Source organism: Triticum urartu, chromosome 5, assembly GCF_003073215.2.
Source record: "Triticum urartu cultivar G1812 chromosome 5, Tu2.1, whole genome shotgun sequence".
NCBI lineage: Eukaryota > Viridiplantae > Streptophyta > Magnoliopsida > Poales > Poaceae > Triticum > Triticum urartu.
In genome coordinates, this window is record NC_053026.1 from 56,028,427 (window position 1) to 56,036,299 (window position 7,873).

The window sequence follows — 7,873 nt, forward strand, 5'->3', positions numbered from 1 at the left end:
AAATTTAAAATTATAGAATTCTATGGCTAAGTGGGAGTGTTCACGCATTATAGTCCGATTGCCTTGTTCGTTGGGCTGAGCGCCTCCCTCGAAGGACCCAAACATGGGAAAAAGAGCGCTCAGGTTTATCCCCGAACACCCCAGCATTAGCGGCATGGGGGCAGAAGCCGACGACTTGACATCTCTCAGAATTGATAAACAGCCGCACAGAAGGTAATATTTTAAATTCTAACAGCATTGCTTAGCGCATATAAACAAGTTTTCAGCGCACAGGACAAAACAAGCAAGTTTCACTCAAAAATTACATCCCTAGAACATTCATCCGCCACAAGGCGGGCACCCTTCTGAACATCCTTATAGTAATTCTCGGGCTTGCGATGCTCTTTCCCCGGCGGTGGCCCGTCCTTCACCAGCTTCTCAGCATCCAGCTTGCCCAGTGCGCCTTAGCACGGGCAAGGGCCCTACGGGCACCTTCAATGTAGACGGAGCGTTTGATGACTTCAAGCCTTGGACAGGCCTCCACCAACTGCCGCACCAGCCCGAAATAGTTCCAAGGCAGGGCCCCTCCAGGCCACAACCGAACAATGAGGCCCTTCATGGCCTGTTCGGCCGCCTTGTGGAGCTCGACCAGTTGCTTGAGCTGGTCGCTCAGGGGCACGGGGTGTCCGGCCTCAGCGTACTGAGACCAGAACACCTTCTCTGTCGAGCTGTCCTCCTTGGCTCGATAGAATGCGGCGGCATCAGATACACTCCGGGGAAGATCTGCGAACGCTCCTGGAGAGCTCCAGATTCGGGTAAGTAACAAGTAACTCACATTTATGTGTTTGCTTTGCATAAATAATGCCTTACCCGCTGCTATCTTCTTCACCTCATCCAACTCCTGGAGGGTCTTCTGGGATTCGGCCTTGGCAGACTTGGCATTTTCAATAGCCACCGCGAGCTCGGACGCTTGCGTCATTGATTCAAGCTCCAAACTCTCATGCTTTTCCATGAGAGACTGGAGCTCTTGCCGCACCTTGCCAACCTCAGCCTCATACTTCTCCCGCTCGGTGCACTCCGAGGCCGCCCTCTTCTCGGCCTCGACCAGCGCTTGCTTAAGGGTCGCCACTTCAGACACGGCCTTTACAATAGCCATGATAATCCTGTCATTCTTTGCAATTGCACCTTTTTATATATATTTTTAACAAGGTATTTCTTACCTTCGTTGTCCTCGAGCTGCTTCTTGGCACGTTCGAGCTCTTGCTTGGACCGCTCGAGGTTCTACTTTAGCGTGTCCACTTTCGCAGTCAGTGCGGCGGACGCAAGCAGGGAAGCCTGCATATGCATATTGACTCATTTTTGTTAGACTCCTGCGAATTCTATTTGATCCTCTATTCGGCTTTTCTTCCCGAACGCCAAACAGAGCATCAGGGGCTACTGTCTATGCGGTACTATTATTTACACATTCTTTACTTACCTCAAAGCCTGTTAAAAGGCTAGTACAAGCTTCAGTCAGTCCGCTCTTGGCGGACTGAACCTTTTGGACCACCGCACTCATAATAGCGCAGTGCTCCTCGTCGATGGAGGCGCCTTGGAGCGCCTCCAACATATTGTCCGGCGCCTCCGGTTGGACGGGGGCCACCGGCACGGCGGACTTGCTCCTCTTGGAAGGAGGTCCCCCGCCGGACTCTGGAACCTCTGAAGGTTCTGGAGCGGTGTCCGGCCTAGAGCCGGACTTGGAGCCCCGGGGGGTTTCATCCCCTTTACTCCTGGAGTCCGGGAGGTCGCCTTGCGGCGCCTCCAGGACCACCTCCTCCCGTCTTGGAACATGTTGAGACAACACTTCGGTGCCGTCCGTAGGGCGGGGGGAGGAAGCCGTCGGAAGCGAGTTCACATCCGACGAGACCAGTGAGCCGCTCAACGATGCGTCGAGCCGGTCTTTGGGCGGGCTGCATAAACATATTCGACGTAAGGAAAGCTGTGCAATAAACGAATACTATGAATTACTCTGGTATCCGGATACTTACGATTTGGCCAGGTGCTTGGCCCTAGGCGCCCACTCCTCTCCGCCGCCGTTGGCGTCGGTGGAGCGGTCCGGAGGAAGGATTTTTCCCTTCTTGGACCCTTCGGCCTCCCCAATTGGGGCGACCTTCCTTTTCTTCCCTTCCCCCGCTAGAGGGGGAGGGGTCTCTTCTTCCTCCTCCTCGTCTTCGCGGGAGGAGTGCGTCTTGGATTTGTCAGATGATGAATCCGACACCTCCGGGCGTCGGGCACTCTTTCGAGTCCCGTGGCCTTCTTCTTGACCTTCTTCTCCGGCACCACATAGGGTGCCGGAACCAGCAGCTTCGCCAAGCGAGTGTCCGCTGGGCCTTCGGGCAAAGGAGCCGGACAGTTGATCTATCCGGAGGTCACCTGCCAATCCTGTCAAAGGTAAAGGGAGTTTAGATCCCGCATGGAGTCAAACTATAAAAAACGGATACCCTGTAAAAGAAAAAAACAAGCTTACCGCGAGAGCGTGACGCTGCGCACTGAATCCTCGATCCTCAGTAGCGGATGCGGGAGCCTCGGCGCCCTTGAAAAGCACCTTCCAGGCATCTTTGTACGTCGTGTCGAAGAGCCTGCTCAGAGTTTGGTGCCACGCCGGGTCGAACTCCCACAGGTTGAAAGCCTGTTGTTGGCACAGGAGGATCAAGCAGATGAGCATAACCTGGACTACGTTGACAAGTTTGAGCTTCTTGTCCACAAGGGTTTTGACGCATGTTTGGAGTCCGGTTAGCTCTCCTTTTTTACCCCACGACAGGCCCGTCTCTTTCCAGGACGTGAGCCGCGTTGGGGGTCCGGACCAGAACTCGGGGGGTGCGACCCATTCGGCGTCGCGCGGCTCGGTGATGTGAAACCACCCCGATTGCCACCCCTTCAGGGTCTCCACAAAGGAGCCCTCTAGCCAGAGGACGTTGGCCATCTTGCCCACCATGGCGCCTCCGCACTCCGCCTGGCTGCCATGCACCACCTTCGGCTTGACGTTGAAAGTCTTGAGCCAGAGCCCGAAATGGGGGCGGATGCAGAGGAAGGCCTCGCACACGACGATAAACTCCGAGATGTTGAGGCCGGCCAGATCGTGGAAATCCAGGCCGTAGTAGAACATGAGCCCCCAGACAAATGGGTGGAGAGGGAAGCCCAGTCCGCGAAGGAAATGGGGGAGGAACACCACCCTCTCATGGGGCCTAGGGGTGGGGATGAGCTGCCCCTTTTCGGGGAGCCGCTATGCGATGTCATTAGACAGGTATCCGGCCTTCCTCAGCTTTTTGATATGTCCCTCCGTGACGGAGGATACCATCCACTTGCCTCCCGCTTCGGACATGGCTGGAGAAGGTTGAGGTTGGGAGTGCGGACTTGGGCGCTGGAGCTCGAGTGCGCAAGGATGGATAGGCGAAGGAGGAAGAAGGCGTATGTGAAAAGGTGGATCTTTATCCCCTTATATGGGTGGACGCAGCTACATGTCCCCACCAGCCTGATAAAACTCGCTTATCTCCAAGCACCGTAATCGATGGCGCGGTTGGGTTACCCACGCCCTTATTGATGAGAATCCCGGAATAAGGGGACACGGTCTCTGCTTTAACAAGACGTGCCAAGGAAACCGCCTCGCATAACACGCTGAGATGGGACAGTAAAACGGTTCGAATAAAAGCTTGGCCGTGGTGTGATGTCACACTATGGAATACGTCAGTAGATTAGATTTGTGTAAATATTATCCTCTCTATGGCAATATGTGGAAACTTATTTTTCAGAGCCGGACACTATCTTTGTGTTCAAAATCTTCTATGAAGTACTTGGAGGAGGAACCCGCCTTGCAATGCCGAAGACAATATGCGCGCCGGACTCGTCGTCATTGAAGCCTGGTTCAGGGGCTATTGAGGGAGTCCTGGATTAGGGGTTGTCCGGATGGCCGGACTATACCTTCAGCCGGACTCCTGGACTATGAAGATAAAAGATTGAAGACTCCGTCCCGCGTCCAGAAGGGACTTTCCTTGGCATGGAAGGCAAGCTTGGCGATACGGATACGAAGATCACCTACCATTGTAACCGACTCTATGTAACCCTAACCCTATCCGGTGTCTATATAAACCAGAGGGTTTTAGTCCGTAGGACAACATACACATCAACAATCATACCATAGGCTAGCTTCTAGGGTTTAGCCTCCTCGATCTCGTGGTAGATCTACTCTTGTACTACCCATATCATCAATATTAATCAAGCAGGACGTAGGGTTTTACCTCCATCGAGAGGGCCCGAACCTGGGTAAAACTTCGTGTCCCTTGTCTCATGTTACCATCCGGCCTAGACGCATAGTTCGGGACCCCTTACCCGAGATCCGCCGGTTTTGACACCGACAGGGGGCTTCTTTTACAGAAGCTTGATTATTTATTTGGGCCTCATGCCCCGCACATGTGTTATGCTTCCACATGTACCTTTTTTCGCCATTATATGCATCGATATGACTTAAGTTTTGGCCAAGCTAGGTTGCCTGGCTCTTGTATTTACGCCCTACATTCCCGTTAATTCGGCTAGGGCATAAGGGGAGCACCTCTACGATTGTTACTGCCGGGTCAGCCGTATGTGTACCTTAGACTGGGTGAAGGCGAAAGCTAGCGTTCTTAAGGGAATATTCGGTCGGTGAACAAAAGATGATTTTTACTTTTTTTCCATATCTGCCCCCAGATGTTTTTCCTGCGTTTCCTATCGCAGTCCGGACATGCACTTTAGGGCATGCTTACCCAGGGAAAGGAACCCTTAACGGAACTACTAGAAGATGTTTCTTACTACCCATGTAATATAACATAACTAGTTGGGCACTTGTCTGTTCAAGCACTTATGACCCCTACGCCTGGTCTCCACGCATGCCCTGGTTCTTATATAACTGCGCGGGTATTCGGATACACTCCGGACTATCGGGTCCCGAGGTTGAAGCGAAAAGGTCCGCCAAGACAAATGATCTACAATCCGGCTAGAAGGCATTATACATGTCACTTTCATTACATAGTCATGCAGACTGACTAAATTCCTCTTCTATACCATCCAACAGGCGGTCTAGCTTACAATCCTGTTGGGAATACTTTGCGGCTAATTCTACTTGCCCATAAACTAAGCTAACGGGGATATCTTTTCCGTCGGGCCCCACAGGTCCGACCTCGGCCATGTGATTTGGGTCTTCCTTGGTATACCACGTCTTCATCATGGCCCAGGCTTCTAGGGCACCCTGTCGGTAGGCTGATATCTTCTATAATCAGAAGCGCCACCGTGCTCCCTTGAGCTTCTCCGCAAGCTCTGCAACGCCCTCTGGCAGGGAGACGGATGGCCACAAGGCTTGGGAAACACCCTGCATCACCTGCTGAACTTGTTCGTGCAGATGTGACAGCTCGGATAGAAGATCACCCACAGACCCGGGCATTTCCTCCGCGGGACGACCCGTCAGCATACCTACAGACATTACGCTGTTAGTCGGCTTCTTCGCCGAACTCCTTTAAAAGGATTCGTTCAAGCACTTACTGAAAATGCCGCGCCGAAGCCGCTTATTCTCCTTCTCAGAGTCTGCAAGCTGGCCCCAAACGTCTTTTAGTTACACGCTTAGCTTAATATTGGCGTCTTGGAGATTGTTTTTCTCCTGCCTAACCTCAGTCAGCACGCGTTTGCGAGCCTCTAGCTGTCGCATAACATGCTGGTCCTCCGGATTTTCTCCGGATTCATCTGCAACATCTGTTGTTAGATCTGCAGCCATGCCACACATCATATGGTAACCATCATTCTTTAAAGTAAATGTTACCAGCAGGTGACTTTTTCGGTTCCTGCAATGCGGCCACAGCAGCCCGCAGTTGTGTCTTGCATTCGTCTAGCTCCTATGACAGCCTAGTATTCTTCTCTGTAAGAACCTGCACAATAAAGATGATCCTTAAATCAGTTCTGCTAACTGTATCAAGTCTCAGGGGCTACTGATACATGTAAATCGTCAGATTTACTTACCCGTACATCCTTTACATACTGATCCGTGGCTCTGGCTAGACCATCTTGAGCAGCTCGGAGGTACGCTTCTCCAGAATTGAAGGCATCAAATGCCTCTGGTGAGAAACAAGCATCACGAAGTACGGCCCGGCGGCGCCTATGATTCATGGCACTTTTCACCTCTGAGTTTGTAGCGGATAATCTATCTGCATCCTCTGTAGGGGGATTATCCGGCGCCCGCCCCATATCGGCTTCCGCCTCTATGTCCAGTCCTGGCGCCCGGCTGGTGGAAGCGTGATTAGTAACATCGCCGGACATATTCCAGCGAGCGCTTTTTCTGTTAAAGAAACACGGGCGTCATTATATTTCAAGAAAGACGACAAGCACGGAGTGGGGTTTGTTATACCTTTGCGCTGGAGTCGCCGTCCTGGCCGCTTTCCTTATTGGCCTACCCGGCCTCGGTGCCTCCTGTTGGCGCGTTGCTGCGGGTTCGGCAGGGCGTCCGGAATGCCTTCCTTGTAAAAATGCCATGTGTATATGGTGGGTGAAGTGTCTAAAAGGGGATCCTAGTTTTGGAGTTAGGATTTTTGTTTTTTCTTACGTGCGATGCAGGGAGCAGTCCGGGGTAGTCGGCCGTAATGGCCACCATGACATCGTCGCAGCTTAACTGATAGAACTGCCGGTCTATCAACTCCACGAATATAACCGAATCTTCTTCAAGTCCGGTGTCGAGGGCCCAGTCAGGGTCCTCTGGTTGTGGAGAAGGGCTGCTGACCTCCTTTATGGCTTTTCGCAGTTCCTGCCGCAGAGTGGCAAGGTGAATACTTATGACAAAGAATGCGGGAAAAATGGGAGCAGGGAGATATAACTTACCTAGCTTGGAGGATTGTACATGGAGAATCCATCCCGTGGCTTGATGCGGGTGAACTCCTCTTCCTCACCCTTGAACAATTCGGACAAAATTTTCGCTAAAGCAGCAGCATTGTCCGGACCCTTACGCCCGCAGCGGGTGGCGTCATCCGCCCCGTTATAACACCACAAGGGGTGCCCACGATATTGAAGTGGTTGCACTCCCCGCATTATGCAAATCGACATATCTTCGACTATTGTCAATCCTGATTGAGCCAGAGCTTTGATTCGGTTCATCAGATAGAGGACTTCTCTGTTGTCTTCCACCTGGGGGCTCGGTGGGCGCCAACTTCGGTGCTTCTTCAGAGGAGCATTGTTGAACTCAGGAAGACCCCGCCGAACAGGGTCCGGAAGGGGAACGTCCTCCATATAAAACCATTATGAAGGCCAGTCTTAGGACGACTTCTTCGGGATACCGGACAGGTATCCGGTATCGGTGATGCGCCATATTTTGGCTCCGCCCACTTGATAAAGTGATCCCCTCTGTGTGCGAGGGACGAGGCAAAATAGCATTTTCCACAGCTCGAAGTGAGCCTCACAGCCCAGGAACAACTCGCAGAGAGCAACATAGCCGGCGATATGTAGAATGGAGGCAGGGGTGAAAGTGTGTAATTGGAGGCCGTAGAACTCCAGGAGCCCGCGGATGAACAAGGCAGACCCGTTCCCCCATGGAGGGACAGGGAAATCTCTCCGCTTGCTCCCCGCCATTGTAGGTGGCAAGCCTGGCTCGAACGGGCACCATATACGCCGGAGGGAGAAATCCCTTGGTCTGCAGTTCGACCAATCGACTGTGTGGGACTGAACACCTCTCCCAATCACCGGTCTTAGGGCTACGGGGGCGGGAGGAGGAGCTGCGGAGGTCGGCCATGCTGGAATGGATCTTTCCAAAACGCACTCTGATGGATTCTTGCTGAGGGAAGGATGGTGTGGATAGGATCTAAGAATCCCTATCCCTTTAATAGACAATTTATTTATCTGGCTAGGGGGG